General features: G+C 35.3%; 1 pseudogene; it reads right to left on the bottom strand.

Moving 5' to 3' along the window:
* Positions 1-11,230, bottom strand: part of LOC114074917 — a 41,562-nt pseudogene extending 30,332 nt beyond the window's left edge.
* Positions 11,231-20,099: the final 8,869 nt, after the last annotated feature.

Below are 20,099 nucleotides of genomic sequence, written 5' to 3' on the forward strand. Positions count from 1 at the left end.
GTCTATTTCTCAATTTGAAAAAGTGAATTCAGTCGGGATTCATATTTGTGGATTTCGAAGGATGCTTAACACCTACCTTCGGAATAACCTGAACCCTTACCTAGTATCTAATTGTTCCCTAGTTTTTTCCTAAAATTAGGTGGCGACTCCTTTGAAATTCATTTATTTCTTAAAATTCTTTATAATTGAATCAATTGATTATTTTTCAAGTCACCACGACGTTTCACCTTATTTGATCAAAGTAGGGATGTAAACAGTCACAATACCTAAAAATAAATTATATTTCATAGTTGAAGAGTCAAAATATCACTACAAAATGCTCATAAGTGATTGACCCATCTGATGCGGTAATTCTTTACATTTTCACTGTGTATAAATTTATATTTACTAATTAACTTATCGGTTGAAAATTTTATCCCGAGAAAATAGCTTTTAAGGCAGAAAACTTTTAATATAAATTTATTTGACACATTAGACCTCAAAAAAAGGTGAAGTTAAAAGAGACAAAAGATTGCAACCTATTATATGTTATATTATTTCCTACACCAATCTTCAAACCCTAACTCCGAACCTATGAATTAACTTTCAAACTCAGACTTGACGCTGACTCTTGACCAAGGACTGAACTTTTGAACTACAATATGGACCCAACAATGGATCCCAACTTCTAATCCAACACCCAATGTTTCAAATTTCTGTCTCAAAACTTTCACGCCCTGAGCCTACACTCTAAATGTGGGAAACACTCAAGAGTCATTGTTGGCCTCAAGGAACCGTTGGTGTGACTTACTTAGTCAGCTGAAGACTTAAACATAAGAGACATAGCTAATGCGATAAATTAAAAGATAATAACTTAGCCAGAATGACAACTAAAGTCTTAAACGTATGCAACCTACACGAGTAATGCTAAAGAACTACTCATATGTCTCAATGGAGCCTCTAAAACAAAGAGGGATGTCTTAAAACGACCCCTCATCATCCTAATAATTTGAACTAGAATGAAAATGATAAAAGAGTCCTCTGAAATGCAAGGAGGCTCACCAACTGACTCTATGTGTTGAGCCTGATTAACGAGGCGCAATATGCTGATCCACGTTACCTGTATCTTCATCATAAGACGATGCATGCCAATTGACCTCAGTACATTGAATATACGAGTATGAGAGTAGGAATGGTAAACATAACATAAGCTTGAGAGTAGAAACACTTACCTTGACTCTTCTCAACTCATGAATAGACTTAAGTCAAAGTAAATTAATGAAGCACCTACAATATATGAAAAACTTTATAAAATAGCATAAACAACTTAGTTCATTAAAAAAAATGGAATGACAAACTCAATTTTACTCATATAAAAAGTAATATAGTATTTGTGGGAAATTTTCTAACCGACAGGCACCACTATGAGCCTAAGTGATGGTACAATGTTCTACCTCACTCTTACAAGGACCGTCCTATAACTTTCCGGGGGTATAGAACCTAACTCACTAAATGGATCCACTAGTCTATGCTAAAAACACTAAGGAATCATCTAAAAAGTATGACCCTTTTCTGCCCATGATGACTACATGCTTTGTGGAGACTTGAGTTAATATGATCTCGCATCCCCATATCGGTGCTCAATACTACTCCCAAAATACTTAGCTCGTGTGTTGAAAAACAATCTTCTTTATTTGGTTTGAGATAATTTGTCAAAACTTAGCTTAAAAGCTCTCTTGGAATAGATGTTCCCTTTTCTTGCTCAAACATGAAAACATTTCTAAGCTCTTTAGGAATAGGTAGTTCTCTTACTGATTTTTAAAAATATACTCACCTATATACTCTTTGTTTAACTTGAACTTTAAGTCTTTAAACAAAGTAAAAACAGTTGTGAAAGAATTTTGAAACCTTTTTTGAAAACTTCTCTTGACTTGTTTCTTAATTTCTAGACTTGACTCTTAGCTTCTCTTGACTTGATCTTAACTTTTATTGAATTTAATTATGGATTCAAGATTCATGATCTCATGTTTATCGATGATTTCAACATATTTGGACGTACCTTAGAGTTTTGGAATCAACTAGAAAACAAAGCTACATCACTAAGAAACTAGCACAAAAAGATGGGGATGACTGGGGAGAACTGGCTCCCTAGTGCTCTAAGAGACGCGGGGCGCAAACCCTCAAAATTTAGGGGGAAAGTTGGGGCGCTATGGCTGGTGCTCGCCCCAACGCCCTCCATTCAGAGCCTGTTTTGGGGTGCGCTGGCTGGCGTGACTCTCCACCCCCTTCCGCAGGTGTTTGGCGACTTTCCTGCTTCGTATTTCACCTCTAAACCCTCTTAGCTTCAATGGTTCTTCCCTCAAACACTAAGGATAATTTATAACCTCTATATATGATGGATTCAACCTGAAATTACACCCCGAAACATGAATCAAACCTCAAGAAACTTCAACAACATAAGCCACAAGAATTCAAAAGAGTATCATCAAGAACTCAAATGATTGACCTTCAAATCAAACATATTTTGCTCAATTTATTCACGATTAGCGCGTGGGTGAACAAAACCAACGCTATGTGATATCACGTGCCTTATAGGGATCAGCCCCGACGAAATTCACAAGCTAATCTCAACGAATCTTGAACATTATTCTCCTTTCTCCTCTTCTTTTCTTTTCTCTCAAAACCCTAGCTCTTTTACCAAAACTTTAAACTGACTAAGTTCAGTTTAGACCCCTAAGTAATTAAAAAAAGAGTTAAAATAAAAGGGTAAGGAAAAGACAAAACTACCATTCTGAAATCCATATTAGACTTTCCTAATTCAAACAACCCAACTTCTAAAGGGCATAACTCACTCATAATAACTTGGAATTCTGCAAACTCAGTGGCTTTGGAATGCTATTCGAAGAGCTTCCCAACCATATCTTGCAATACACCTAAGTCACCTATCTAGGAGTTATGTCCGCTTAAAGTTGATGAAAACTTAATTTTTAACTTAAACAAATTTCTAGTATTCAATTCTTTCCAAAAATCATTATTTCTCATTCTTAGCTTCTTCCTAGCTATTCCGAATTATGAGATGTTACAATATCTCCCCCTTGGGAGCATTCGTCCTCGAATGAGATTAAACTTAGTAGGATAAGTCTGTAACATGCAACCATTCATTTCAAACACCCAACAAGCAAACGCAAGAACAACAACATGCCCACTCATAATGTAAGGAGTACTAAGAAAATAATTAGTACGTTGATCAATACTTTCTTTGGATTAAAGGAGATGTGGATATCTCTTCTTCATATCATCTTGAGCTTCCCGAGTATCTTCCTCAATAAATTGGTTCCTCCAAAGGAGTTTGACTAATGCTACCTTTTTTGTTCACAACTGGCGAACTTGGCGATCTATAATCTAGATCGGAATCTCCTCATAGGATAAGCTATCCTTGATACTAATATCTTTTAATGGTATGATCAATGATGGATCGCCTATGCACTTCTTCAACATAGAGATGTAAAACACCGGATGAACCGTGCCTAACTCTTGTGGCAGTTCCAACTCATAAGATACATTACCATTCGTCTTGGATATTCGATAAGGTCCAATATACTGGGGAATAAGCTTCCCCTTATTACCAAACCTCATAACACCCTTCATCGGTGAAATTTGTAGATATACCCAATCATCTACTTAAAATTTTAACTCTCTTCTCCAAACATCAATGTCGGGATAGGATTTTTTGATGACTCTGTGCCATTTTCACCCTCTTTTGAATCACTTTCACCTTATCCATAGCTTAATGAACTAAATCTAGTCCTATAAACCTTGATTTACCAACTTCAAACCATCCAATAGGATATCTGTATCTTCTCCCCAGAAATAACATCATAAGGATTGGATGCTTGAGTGGTAACTATTGTTGTAAGAAAACTCAATTGTAGGTAGGTAATCATAGCAATTACCTTTGAAATCAATCACACTACCCTCAACATATCCTCTAAAGTTTAATAGTGCGCTCTGTTTGCCCATCGGTCTAAGGATTAAAGGTAGCACTTAAGTATATATACATATACATTTATATATATATATATATATATATATTGAAATACATAACACATAACATATAATCAACTTAAACATAAAATAACACTACTAGAACCATCCCTTAAGATCCCACAAGTGCAATGTGCAAGAGAAGTCCTATACCCTCCCTCACACTATGTAGAAACCTTCAAGAAAAGCCATATAAAGAGTGCATACACTTAACTTGTTCATTTACTTTTACGTTTGGCAAAGTAGTGCAATAACCGACATTAGATCATTTGAGCTACATGGAATTTTGTGTTCTACTCCCACACTGAAAAAAGAGGGCTAAAACTTGCCTAAGGTGTAACCATTTATACATATCTCTCTAGATGGATCCACTAAGCTTGAGTCCTATGTGGGCACATAGTTAAGGGTCAAAGAGATTTTTACTAGAAACCTTGACTTGATAGACGTGGAGGTTCCATTTCATGAGACAACACATATCTTGGGAATCTGGACTTGCTAAACGTGAGGAAACCCGTATGGGAGGCTGAAATTACTAAATCTGAAACCTCCATCTCATTTACATTCCCTTTCGGTGCTAAGTATTATTCCCTTTAGAATCATTTTTATTCATCATAAAAGTTCATATTAGTTTATACTAGACTCTTATGTTAACATCTAATAATAATAGCTGATAGGTCATCATCATAAGTGAGAACAATTCTTTCACTTTAGAAACCACTAATCAAGTGAGTAAACCTTTCACTAAGCACTTTATTATAATCATGAGAAACTGCTTTCTATCATATAATAAGCATACTATAAAATCTATACATACTTCATAAATTATTCATGTGTCTAGGGTTAAGTATGAGGACTACTTATTATCAACATTACAACCACACATTAAACATAGGAGCATTACTATCTAAGTATCTCATATTTCATAATTGAATTCAAGAAAGACCAACCAACATACCTCCTTGCCCTTTCATGAACCTTCATACTTCCATTACCAAGTATAAATAGCCAATACATAAACAAGGTAAATTCAAGAAGTAATACATAGCAATTACATTCTATGTAATCTATATACTCATAATCTTTTAGAATTAACATAGAACTTTCAAAATATAATGAGTTTAGAGAAGAACAAGGGTTAAAAATGGAACTTAAGTGATTAACAACAATTAGCCATAATTACATAGTTAATCAACAATAAAAGATCATAATTCATCACAATTGAATAAAAATTTCATTTTATAAAGTGGACCCGTGTATAGATTGAAACCCTAGTATTGTGGGATTTAGAAATCATCTTTTGGTAGGACCTCTTTGGGAAAGAACACCAAGAGTGAAAGAAATCATACCTCAAGGATGGTTTGCCATGAATATGAGTTTGATTCCTCAGTGAATTCATCCCTTCTTTAAGCTCTAGAGTTTCTTAAATTGAGGTTTCAATTGGGGAGAGAGAAACTAGACAGAAGTTGGAGCTAGGTGGGTTTTTGGAATTAGGAGTTAGGTTAGTTGAATAAGTTAGAACCTTTTTATAGTCCCTAACTAAAATAATTTAACCACCCTTAAAACCTAATTAATTAATTAATAGATTCCCTAAACACCCCTAATTTAACCGGTTTTGGACATTAAACTTGGGTTCCAGAAGACGAGACCCGATCTACCGCGCATAGACCAATCAAAGGACCGTACTAGTCATCGTGGTTTTTGTCAGAGACTATTTTCTGAGGCCTTGTAGTGTTGAGGATATGTCACAACCAACGAGCACCATTGACGGAGCGTATTTTAAAGGACGGATCCTCATAGGGTCTCATGGTTGCACACTGCCAAAAGGCAATTTTGGGCTCAAAATGTAGGGTCCTACTCAAGGACCCTTAGGATGGTCCTTGGGAAGTTGTACCAGTACGTTTCGGCCCTAAACACACTTTTTAACGTATTTCCAACCTATTACGAAAATTTAACTTCAATCTTACTCTTTAAACCCCTTGAAACACCCCAAGGCACACTAGTTCCATTTTCACTAATCTCCGCGCGTCGTGGTCGTTTCTTGACGTTTTGAGTCTAACACTTCCTTATTAGCGTGAATACATTAATTTAGGCTTAGAAACATTCTTTTAAGTCTTAGTTCATCAAATGAGGCTCTAGCTAAGTCATGTAACTTCCAGAGTGTTACATTCCCCCCCCCCCACCTTAGAAACATTCGTCCCCGAATGACACCTTTAACCATTTTATTGGTAGAGGAAAGGCTCAGTATTAGAAGTCCAACCAACAACAAAAACATAAAATCATAATGATTCATATCTCATAGGATTATTTCTCAACTCCATTCAATGCATAACCATAGCATTACACATGACAATTTTATTCACAACTTTGGACATATAAGAGCTCAACATTTTACATTTCTTTATGAGGAACTACCTTCTCAATATCAATATAAGCTCAATAAAACACCAAGAGTTACCATGAAATTTCTTCTTCTCATGACAATAAAAAGAACATGTACACTACAATCTCAAGAAGGCAATTACACATGTTTCATATAAGTGCAAGTAAACACAAAAGCATTTTTCATGGAAACTCATTTTAACATGAATCCTTACCAAGATATGCACATACTTAGAAAGACAAGACAAATTCCTTATTATTTACAAATATAATTTTAAGAAATTACTAACCTCAACTTTGACTAGGAGTAAGAGAAAAGAGATGAGGATAGATTGACTTCATGTCGTCTTCGGCCTCACATGTCGCTTCCTATACTAGATGGTTTCTCCATAGAACTTTTATGGAGGCAACCTCTTTGTTCCTCGACCTTTGGACTTGACGATCTAGGATCTGAACCGGCACCTCTTCATAAGAATGATTCTCATCCACTCCTAACCCTTCAATAGGGAGAATATAAATTGGGTCGATTATACATTTCTTGAGAACAGAAATATGAAATACCGGATGAACTGAAGCTAGTTCACTTGGTAGTTTCAACTCATACGCGACCTTTACAAATCGTTGAAATATCTCATAAGGACCGATATACCGAGGACTAATTTCCCCCTTTTAGCAAATCTCATCAACCTTTTACAGGTGAAATCTTCAAGAAAACCCAATCGCCTATTTCAAACTCAAGGTCTCTTCTTCTATTGTCGGCATAGAATTTTTGTTGACTATAGGCTATTTTCAAGCTATTTCTTATCATTCAAACTTTCTCTATAGACTCATAGACTATCTCGGGACCAAAGAGTGAAGACTCACAAACCTCAAACTACCTAACCGAAGACCTACATCTCCTACTATAAAGTTCTTTAAAAGGTGACATAGAAATACTCGAGTGGTAGATATTATTGTTCGACAACTCAATCAAGAGGAGGTGATCATCCCAAATTTCCTTGAAATCAATGACACAATTCCTTAAAATATATTCTAGGGTTTAAATGGTGCATTCCTCTTGACTATCAATTTCAGGATGGAAAGCGGTACTAAGTTTCCCTTGAGTACCTAACCTTTTTTGAAAAGACCTCCAAAAATGGAAAGTGAATTGGGAATCTCTATCAGAGATGATGGACAAATAGATCCCATGTAGACTCACAATCTCTTAAAGGTATAGTCTAGCATATTCCTCCGCCGAATGAGTAGACTTGACGGGGAAAAAGTGGCAAATTTATTCAATCTATCTACACAACCCACATTAAGTCATTTCGCTTTCGGGTTCGAGGAAACCCAACAACAAGTCCGTATTAATATCTTCCCACTTCCAAGTAGGAACATCCACTACTTGAGTCAAACCTCTCGGATTTTGATGCTTGGACTTAACCTGTAGGAATTTAGGGCACCTAGCCATAAATTCTGCTATATCTCTCTTCAAACCATCCCACCAATAGACCTCTCGAAGATCACGATAGATTTTTGTGGCATACGGATGGATAGAATATCGGGAACCATGAGCTTATTCCAAAACATTTTTCTCAAATCATCAACATCCGACACACATAATCTACCTTGTTACTTAATTACACCATCCCTTCCTTGGGAGAATGACTCATTGAACTTGATAAGTATTGATTCCTTCAACTCCATCATTAGTTCATCAAGATGTTTCTTAGACTTTACCTCAACCGCTAAAGATTATTCGGGGTTATGATGAACCATCAAACGTCCTTTTGGAAAATCTTCTAACCGAACACCCAACCAAGCCAATGTATGAACTTTTTTCACTAATTCTTTCACACCCTCTTCAATATGAGCCACACTACCCATGGTCATGCGACTTAAAGCATCCGCTACCACATTAGCCTTGCCGGGGTGGTATAGGACACTCATGTCATAATCCTTCAAAAGTTCCAACCACCTTTTTTTTTGAAGATTCAATTTCCTTTGTGTGAACACATATTGAAGACTCTAGTGGTCGGTAAATACATCCATATGTACACCATATAGGTAATGCCTCCAAAATTTTTAAAGCAAACACTATGACCGCTAGCTCAAGATCATAAGTAGGATAGTTCTTCTCATGCACATTGAGTTGTCTAGAGTCATAAGCTACCACCTTACCATGTTGCATTAAGAAATAACCCAAATCTACTAGGGAAGATCACAATACACTACAAAACCTTTGGTACCCTCCGGTAAGGTCAACACCAGAGCGGAGTTTAGCTTATCTTTCAACTCTTGGAAGCTTCTTTCACAAGCTTCCGACCACTCATACTTAACATTATTTTGGCTTAATGTTGTCAAATGAGATGCAATGGATGCAAACCCATCAACAAACCTTCTATAGTACCCAGCTGGACCCAAGCTTCTTATGTCAGTGGGAGTTAGAGGTCTAGGCAAATTTCTAACCGCTTCCGTCTTCTTTGGATCGACCTCTATACCCTTACATGAAACAACGTGTCCAAGGAAAGCAACTAATCTCAACAAAAATTCACACTTACTATATTTAGCAAAGAGTTGATGTTCCTTGAGGACATGCAAAAAAACCCTCAAATGGCCTATATTATCATCCCCACTCTTAGAATATACCAAAATATCATTAATGAAGAAAAATACATAGGAATCAAGGTAATTCCGGAACTATCTACTCATAATGTCTAAAAAGCCGTCGGGCCATTTGTTAACCCAAAAGACATAACTAGGAAATTATAATTACCATACCTAGTTCAAAAAATGGTTTTAGGAGTATCCTCACTTCTAACCCTAAGTTGGTGATATCTCAACCTCAAATATATTTTTGAAAAGTAACTCGCACCTTCGAGTTGGTGAAACAAGTCATTAATCCTAGGGAAAGGATGCCTATTCTTTATAATGAGCTTGTTCAATTGTCAGCAGTCAACACATATTCTAAGATACCCATTTTTTTTCACAAATAATATCAAAGATCCCCATGGATATATGCATGGCTGAATAAAACAATTATCAAGAAAATCCTTCATTTGAGCCTTTAACTCTTTTTACTCGGCCGGAGCCATCCAATTAGGAGGAATTGAAATGGGATTCGTATCTGGCAACAAATTTATGTCTAAATTTATTTAACTTTTGGGAATAACTTCGGGTAGGTCATCAGAATGATTTTCGGAAAATCCTTAACTATGGGGACCAACTCTAAAGAAGGAGACTCGGATTCTAGGTCCTTGATGCTCGCAATATGATAGAGACATCCCTTAGAAATCATCTTATAAGATTTTAGACACAAAATGATTCAACCTCTAGGGATAGAGTTTCCCCCTTATATTATAAGACTAGTTCATTTGGAAATTTCAACTTAACTACCATTGTTTTACAATCTATGGAAGCAAAACAAGCATGCAACCAATCCATCCCCAAAATGACATCGAAATTAATCATATCATCTTTTACCAAATAAACTAAGGTAACTCTATTAGACAACATTATAGGATAATTCCTATAGACACTTTTAGCAACAACCAAGTCACCCACCTGGGAAATAACCGAAAGAGATTCATTTAGAACATTGGGTAAAACATCAAACTTCATGGTCACTAAGGTAGTTACAAAAGATAAAAGTGGCACCGAAATCTAGTAAAGCATAGAAATTACTGGAAATCACTCATCTCATAACAGTGACAACATCGACAGAATACTCTTGATCACCCCTAAAGCGGAGAGCATAGAAGCGATTGTTCTTGGGAGCTTGGGGATTGGGAGAACTTGCTTGCGTTTGAGAATTTTCCCTTCCTTGACTTTCATCAAAGGAAAATTGCTTTTCATGTGTCCGCTCTTACCACAACTATAGAAATTACTCGTGCCAACTAGACTTTTGCCTTCATGTTTTCTACCACTTAGAACAAGTAGACTTCTCAATATAGGGACCACTAACTTTCCCCCTTTGGGGCTTGGGTGTAGGCCCTTTACCTTTGTTAATATTTGGAGTGTTAGAAGGGACTTGGTCAGAAAACCTCTTCTTGAACCTTTTCTTATCTTGCACCTCAAATTTAGCCTTAGAAGAATTTCCATCTTTGGATCTTGTGTTCTTCCACTCCCTACTAACTCGATTAAGCTTTTGTTCCTTAATTGTCTGGCATGAAACATGAGATGAGAGATGTACATGATAGGAATCAACATAGCTCACCTAGACATATTAACCACAAGGTCGGGTATACAATAAAAAATTTGTTCATCTAAACCCTAGAATCTGCCACCATAGTAGGAGCATATTTGGATAGTTGAGTAGTATTGAGGCTATACTCCTTGACACTCATATTCCTTTGGAGAATATTGATAAATTATTGAATTTGTTCTCTCCCTTAGTTCCAAGGGATAGAACCTATAAAGGAAAGTCGTCTTGACATCCCCCGCAAGTAATCCGACCTTCGTTAATTAGCCTCTCATCCTTCCATTGTTCATACAAAACATGATCCACATCTTTGAGTTTATAGGTGGCAAGTTCCGCCTATTCTCGGAAAGTCACACTCATGGCATCTAACACTTTCATACGTCATCTATGAAACCTTGTGGGTCTTCTTCAACCTTGGAGCCACAGAAGGTAGGGGGATTCATCCTGGTAATATCCCTTATCCTTGATGCGGTGGTGCTAGCATTTGTGTTAACTTGTACCCTAGAATCCTTAGCAACTTGAGTATCCAACACTTGAGTAAACCGCTCTTGTCTCCACGTTAGACATAGCCCCTTCTTCAACAAGAACTTGAGGGTTTTGAGGATCTTGAAGGGGAACCGCCTTATTTACATTATCCTCTTCCGCCATCGAGCGTTGTTCCTTCTTGTATTCATTGTGTATAAACACAAGAAATAGATTAGCATAAAAGACACATAGAGTCAAGACTCTTGAGGCACGACATAGGAGAACCATGAACATGTGAGTTTCCTAAACATCACATAGCCTTTCATTAGTTAGTGTGGTTCTTTTCACAATCATGAATAAGACTCTACTTGACGTTGTTTGTAAACATCAATCCTAATATTACTCAACCTAGCTGTGATACATGTTTGTCATGGTCGGGGAGCACCCTTTAGATTTAACCGGCCTCTTCATCCTCGAAGAGGACTTAGACTATCCCTTAACATGAATCATAGCATATCATACGTAAAGAAAATGCAGAAGATTTAAGAATTTTACATAGTGAAGTATAACAGAATTCTTGCATATTATTTATGGAGTTCACATATACTCCTCGCTTATGAAGTTTACATAGACTTCTCATTTAGCATAATCAATTTATTTAAGTAGTTTAATACTTCGTCCCACATATAACCATTTAAAAGAGAGCTACAATGTTGGCCATAGCCCGTACTTTAGTACAATATGCCACATATTGGGTTACAAAAATAGTCTCAAGTATAAGGAAAGAATATGTGTCTTTATACATAGGCAATTATAGTAAGATAGAATAAGTGACACCATCCTTGAACTTTGAGGAATCACAAAAAACATTGGGAAAAGTCAAAGTCCTCTTGCAAATGGCCTAGAACACCTCAAGTCCGAACCTACATTGTCTAGGGAAAAAGGGAGACATATGATTTAGTACATCACACTTACTAAGTATGACTTCTATGCACAAAAATCATCAATGCATGAGAAAAGGAACATTTTAGTCAAAATAATGCTTTCTATCAATTTGACCCAACATGCCCATATAGTAAGCATTATAAGTCAATTCAACATAATACCAACCCAACATGTAGGAAACTCAAGCAATACATGTGCAAAGCCAAGAGTAGAATTCAATTACCCTATCCAAAGCTAAGTATCACATTAAGTCACCCACTTCATTCATACCACATAAGTTCATATTTAAATATATCATGCTTTACACAAAAGGATTATATATATATGTGTGTGTATATATATATATATATATATATATATATATATATATATATATGTTGAAATTCATAAAATATAATCAACTTAATCAAAAAAGAACACTACTATAACCATCCCTTAAGATCCCACAAGTGCAATGTGTTAGAGAAGTCCCATACCCTCCCTCACATTATGTAGAAATGTTCAAGAAAAGACCTAACAAGAGTTCATACACTTAACATGTTCATTTGCCTTATCATTATGTAAATAAGTGACATAAATGATATTACACCATGTGAGTTACATGGAATCTGGTGTTTTACTCCCATACCGAAAAGAGAGTGTTAACGCTTGCCTAAGGTGTAACAATATGTACATAGTTATTTAGGTGGATCCACTAAGCTAGAGTCTTATTTAGGAACATACGTAAGGGTCAAGGATATTGTTACTAGAAGCATTCACTTTCTAGACGAGGAAGTTTTCATCTCATGAGACAACACATATCTTTGTATTCCAAACTTGCTAAAGGTGAAGAAACCCATGTGTGAGGCAGTACTTACTAAACGTGAGACCTCCATGCCATTTACATTCCCTTTCGGTGCGAAGAATTTATTCCTTTTTGTAATCATTCATATTCATCATACAAGTTCACATTAGTCTCTACTACACTATTATGTAAACATCTTATCATAATAACTCATTGGTGATCATAAGTGTAACACTCCAGAAGTTCATGACTTAGCCTAGAGTCTCACCAAATAATATAAGACTTTAAACACTGTTTTTAAGCCTATAATAAGGTAGTGAAACCAAATATGAGGTTTTATAATCAAAATTTCTAGAAACGACCATGTTGTCCGGAGATTAGTGAAATTGAGGCTAGTGTGCCTTGACATGTTTCAAGGTGTTTTAAGAGTCGAAATTTAATGAAATTTGGTAAAAAGGTACTAATTATGGATTAGAGTGAACTTTAGGGTCTAAACGTCTGGGTATGACTGCCCAAGGACCACCCTAAGGTTCCTTGGAGAGAATTCTAACATTTGACCAAAAACTGTCTTGGGAGACAATGTGCTACCACAAACCAAATAAAGAGCCGTCATTTATGGACTCTCCGTCGATGGCGTCATTGGTTGAAACTTATCCATTTTCCAATAATGTCTATTAACACAAAACTTCTAATAAAGGCCGTTCACTGGATGATGGGGCATCGATGTGGGTTCGTCGTTTAATTCCAAAGTCGATTGCCTAGTTTTCTAATCTAGAGGTAAGCTAGTTTGTTGGTTAATTACTGAAATCAGGGTTAGGGGATGGTTAATTAATTTAGTTGGAGGACTATATAATTCTTAACCCTTATTAAATTAACGTAACACCCCATAATTCCCAAACCCAATTCTATCAAACTTCTCTCTACATTCTCTCTCTTTTCGAGACGCATTGCTGACTAGGCTTCTAGGTGCACTAAGGCTCCAAAGACACACGTTTTCACCATCAATTATGAAGAAAATTGAAGGTATGGAAGCTATTCACTCTTGGGATCTATTTCCCCTAGAGGCTCTTCAAAATTGGTTTCTAAAGATGACAAAATCATAGGTTTTCTTCAATTTTCGTGAATGACATTTTAAATTTACTAGATGTTGAATCCATTTGATTATTATTGATAAATTATGATTGTTTATGGTTTATTATTGTATTTCTTAGTCTTTGACCTAGCTCTATGAAAGAATACATGATTGGACCCTTTTCCCTAACCCTAGGTTATGAATTGAGGGTTATCTGATTAGTGGTGATATAATTAACTTAATTCTTGTATAGATTACTATTATGTTGTGATATTAAGTGAATTTATGGATGAATATTGTTGTATTAATTGTAGGATATTGAATATGACTTTTGAAGCCTACTTGGTAAGGCTTTATGATCTAGAGTTCTTTACTTCAATAATATTTGTTTATACTTGATGATAATGATCAATTGAAGTATTATATGTAACTAGATTAAGAAAATTATAATATGATAAAAGTGATGAAATATCATGAATATGTTGAATTGTGAGATCATATTAAGGATATGATAATACAAGGTTGAATAAGAATCACTTGTATCCCTTATTATGATATGATGATCTCACTAATGATGGTTTGTGATGAAAGGAAGTTCTCATCATATACCTAATTAGATAATGATTATGATTATACAAGGGGTTAGTCTCATATGGCTTAAACTAAGTTTTGATGATTTATAATGACTTAAAGGATTTTGAAAAGGGGACTTTAGCTTAGTACCGAGCGAACTAGATATGAGAGGTGTGCCTTCCAAATTTGGGAAGATAGGTTCACAATGGTTCTCATGAGATGGGGATTACAATGCAATTGTGCATAAAGAGGGTCTCTAGTATGTCTCCTAGTTCCTTAAATATGCTGCCTCAATAGGAATACTATCTTGTGGATCCACCTAAAATGCGATGTTCCTATTTTGATTATGACTTGGCAAGAAGAAGACCTTATTTTGGTGTGGGGTTTCATGATACCGATTCCATGTTTAGCTCATATAATCTACTGTCGGTTAAAAGATTGTTTCCACAAGTAAAATGAATGAATGACGTAATGAAGTTTAACACTATCTAGGATGACTTAAAGGGTTATACTTAGTGTAGGTAGGGTTATGTGACTCTTTCTATACATTGCACAAGTTGTCCTTGATAGGAGTCCTAGGGAGTTGTTCTCATATTATTATGTACTCATGATATCATTATATGTACACATGTTGACTCTATATGATGTTACTTTTATATCATGTTTGTTACATTGATGAACATGATATTGGCCTAAGTTTCTATAAATGAAGATGCTTACACATGATGATTATTTTACATGAAGCAAGACATTATTTATGATTTCTTTTCTTGTTTACTTGATTATGTGGAGTTATAGGACTTCACATGAGCATTCCAGTAGTAGACTTCAGATGAGATTGTTAGTAAGGGTCTTGTATGATGATTTTATGAACTTAAGTACAAGAATTGTTGTAATCACTTTATGTTGAAGATATTCATGTCGAGATAACCTTATGATGATGCTATTCATATTGATATGGCTATATGATAATGTTGGTCTTGTGTTGGATATGGTCTTGTCTTATATGATGTGATGCTTATTGACCTGTATATGCTCTATGCATAAAGGCTTTTCAAATGTCTTAGTATGTTTCTAAAGAAATGGTCCATTCTGGTCTTCAAATTGTTTTATGTGCATATGTTTCCATACTTAGTACAAGTGGTTGTACAAACCCATATTCTTTATATTCTACTAATATGTAGGTTCGGACCGTTGAAGTACTTTGAGGCTAATTGCGAGAAGACTTGGACATCTTTTCCAAGTTATTGGTGAGTCCATAATGATTCGACAATGGTGCCCCTATCTAGTTTAGTAGGATTGTTATGTCTAAAGACATTTGTTTCCTTCTTTTATCGTTTGAGACTATTGATGTAACCCAATAATGTCATATTTTACTTGTAATGGCTATGTCCAAATGTTGTACTTCATTTATATTGTTTATATGTGAGAAAAGATTTAGACTTTTATATGATATGATTATTCTAAACTAGAAGTCTATGTATACTTCCTAAACTAGGATTTTATGTCAACTCCATATATTATATGTGAGAAGTCTAAGTATACTCTATGTGAAAATTTTAAATTTTCCGCATTTTGACCTATGACATGTAACGACGAATGCTACGGGATTGTCTAAGTCCTCTCCGAGGACGAATACATCGTTACATCTGGGGGGTGCTCCCCAGTCATGCCAATAAGTGAGAACAATCCTTTCACTTTAGAACCACTAATCAAGTAAGTAAACCTGTAACTTAGCACTTTATTATAATCATGAAAACTACTTTCAATCGTATAATAATCATGCTATAACATGCATTCATACTTCATAGCTAATTCATGTGTCTAATGTTAAGGATGAGGAATAATGATCAACATCACAACCACACATTAGACATAGCAACATTACTATCTAAGTAACTAATATTTCATAATTAAAAACAAGAAAAAACCAATCAACAATACCTTCTTTCCCTTTCATGAACCTTCATACTTCCATTACCAAGAATACATACATAATACATAAATAATATAAATTCAAGAATTAATACATACTTATTATCATTCTACATAATCTATACACTCATCATCTTCTGCAATTAACATAGAAATTTCAAGGTATAATGAGTTTAGGGAAGAACAAGGGTCCAAAGGCGGATCTCAAGTGATTTCGAGCAGTTAGACATAATCACATAGTTAATCAACAATAAAAGATCATAATTCATCACGATTGAATAACAATTTCGTTTTGAAAAGAGGAACAAAGTATATATTGAAACCCTAGTCTTGGGGGATTCAGAAATCATCTTTTGGTAAACCTCTTGGGCAAAGAACCCCAAGAGTTTAAGAACCATACCTAAAGGATAATTTTCCATGAATCTGATTTCAATTACTTGATGAATTCGTCCCTTCTGTAAGATCTAGAGTTTCTTTGATGGAGGTTTGAGTTGGTAGAGAGAAATAACAGAAAAGTTGGAGCTTGGTGATTTTTGGGAATTTAGAGGAGTTTGGTTAGTTTAATACGTTGAAACCCTTTTATAGTCCCTAACTAGACTAATTTAACAACCCTTGAACCCTAATTAATTAATTAATCAATTCCCTAACCACTCCTAACTTAACCGTTTTTGGTCAATGAAGTGGGATTCCAAACGATTGAACCCCGTCTACGGCGCGTAGACCAATCGACGGATTCCAAACGATGGAACCCCATCTACGGCACGTAGACCAATCGACGGACCGTACTGATCATCATGGTTTTGGTCAAAGGCTGCTTTGAGGCCTTTTGGAGCTAAGTCTTAGCATCAACCTACGTGCAGTATTGACGAAGTGTCATTCAAACGATAACTGATCGTTTGGTTTCGCGCACATTGCCAAAAGGCAATTTTGGGGAAAAATGTAGGGTCCTTGATTAAGATGGTCCTTGGAGAGTCGTACCAGGACGTTTCGACCCTAAATACACTATTTAACGTATTCTGAATTTTTCACCAAATTTGACATCAATACGACTCTGTAAACCCCTTGAAACACAACATGACACACTAGTTCCATTTTCACTAGTCTCCGAACGTCGTGGTCATTTCTTGACTTTTTAACTCAAAAACATCCGAATAAGGTTGAATACATTAATTTAGGATAACAAACACTGTTTTAAGGCTTTGTTCATCAAGGATTCTCTAGCTAAGTCATGGAACTTCCGGAGTGTTACACTATCGTTTGGGTATGAACTCTAATTCTATTACCAAAAACAATGTGGCCTAAGAACACCACAGTGTCAAGCCAAAACTCACATTTAGATAATTTAACAAATAACTCTTTATCTTTCAAATTCTAATGAACTATTCTGAAATGAGTAACATGATCTTCCTCATTTCTTGAATAGACTAGTATGTCATCAATGAAGATGATAACAAATGTATCTAGATAAGATTTGAAAACTGTATTAATAAGGTCAATGAATGTTGAAGGCGTATTGGCAACCCAAAGGACATGCCGGAAAACTCATAATGAACATAGCAGGTTCTTTTCTTCTTCTTCTTCTTCTTCTTCTTCTTCTTCTTCTTCTTCTTCTTCTTCTTGTTCTTCTTCTTCTACTTCTTCTTCTTCTTCTTCATACCAACAATGCAATCAAAACCCACTCTAGATTGTGGTTCTTTGGATTCACAATTAAACGAAACTACGGGGTCTTCATAGATGGAAGAATTCATGAATGAGCTTCACATACCTTTGATTAGAGCCTTAATCAAATCTCTTCTTCTTATTCTTTTTCTTTTTCTTCTTACCCACAATGCAATGACAATCCTCTCTGGATTGGGCTACATTGGATTCACAATTGAAGGAAACTAGGGGGTCTTCATGGATGGAAGAATCCATGAATGAATAAGCTTCACATACCTTAGATTATAGCTTCAATCCAAGATCTTTTTTTCTTCTTCTTCTTCTACTTCTTCTTCTTGTTCTTGTTCTTGTTCTTGTTCTTGTTCTTCTTCTTATTCTTCTTCTTCTTCTTCTTGTTCTTCTTCTTCATCATCATCTTAAAGGTTCAATTCAGTCAGGACCAATCTTAATCAATCAAGCCTAGTTCAACTCATTCTTAGATAGTTCAAACATGATTAAGTATCATACAATACAATTGAATGAAGAAAATCAAATTAGAACCTTCATCTAGTCTCTAATGGCTTAAAATCACCATGATCACCTCCAACATCAAATACTACAATTCTCCATAAACACCTCATAAAAAAGCATATAATCATTATATAAACATCATTGAATGCTACCCACTAGATTGAGATCAGAATCAACCCTTACCCACAATACAATCACAACCCTCTCTAGATTGAGGTTCTTTGGATTCACAATTAAAGGAAACTAGGGGGTTTTCATGGCTGGAATAAACCATGAATGAATAAGATTCACAAACCTTAGATCAAAGCCTTAATCCATGCTCTTCTTCATCTACTTCTTATTTTTATTCCTCTTCTTCTTCTTCTTCTTCTTCTTCTTTTTCTTTTTCTTCTTCTTCTTGTTCTTCTTCTTCTTGTTCTTCTTCTTCTTCTTCTTCTTCTTCTTCTTCTTCTTCTTCTTCTTCTTCTTCTTCTTCTTCTTCTTCTTCTTCTTCTTCTTCTTTAAGATTCAACTCAATCAAGACGAATCTTAATCAATCAAGTCTAGTTCAATTGATACCTAAGTGATTTAAACATGATCAAGTAGCATACACTACAATTTAATTAAGAAAATAAAGTTAGAACCTTCATCTAGTCTCTAATGGACTAAAATCACCATGATCACCTTCAATATAAAATAATAAAATTCTCCATGAAAACCTCATCAAAACAGCATATATCATCAGATAAACATTATTGAATGCTACGCACTAGATTGAGATCATAATCAAGCCTTACCCACAGTGCAATCACAACCCTCTCTTGATTAGGGTTCTTTGGATTCACAATTATAGAAAAATAGAGGGCCTTCAATGATGGAAGAATACATGAATGAATAATCTTCACATACCTTAGATTAGAGCCTTAATCCAAGCTCTGCTTCTACTTCTTCTTCTTGTTGTTGTTCTTCTTCTTTTTCTTCTTCTACTTCTTTTTAAGGTTCAATTCAATCAAGACAAATCTTAATCAATCAAGTCTAGTTCAACTCATACCTAGGTTATATAGATATGATCAAGTAGCATACAATATAATTAAATTAAGAAAATCAACTTTGAACTTTCATCTAGTCTCTAATTGCCTAAAATCACCATGATATCCTTCAACATTAAATACTACAATTATCCATGAAAACCTAATGATAATAGCATATAATTATCATATAAACATCATTGAATGCTACACAATAAATTGAGATCACAATAAAGCCTTACCCACAATGCAATCACAACCCTCTCTAGATTGGAGTTCTTTTGATTCATAATTGAAGGAAAGTAAGGTGTCTTCACGGATGGTAGAATCCCTGAATGAATAAGCTTCATATACCTTAGATTAAAGGTTTAATCAAATCTCTTCTTCTTCTTCTTCTTCTTCTTCTTCTTCTTGTTCTTCTTCTTCTTCTTTACAATGCTATCACAACCCTCTCTAGGTTGGGGTTATTTGGATTCACAATTGAAGTAAACAAGGGGGTCTTAATGGATAGAAGAATCCATGAATGAATAACCTTTATATACCTTATATTAGAGCCTTAATCCAAGC

The sequence above is a fragment of the Solanum pennellii genome, chromosome 1, assembly GCF_001406875.1.
Source record: "Solanum pennellii chromosome 1, SPENNV200".
NCBI classification, from domain to species: domain Eukaryota; kingdom Viridiplantae; phylum Streptophyta; class Magnoliopsida; order Solanales; family Solanaceae; genus Solanum; species Solanum pennellii.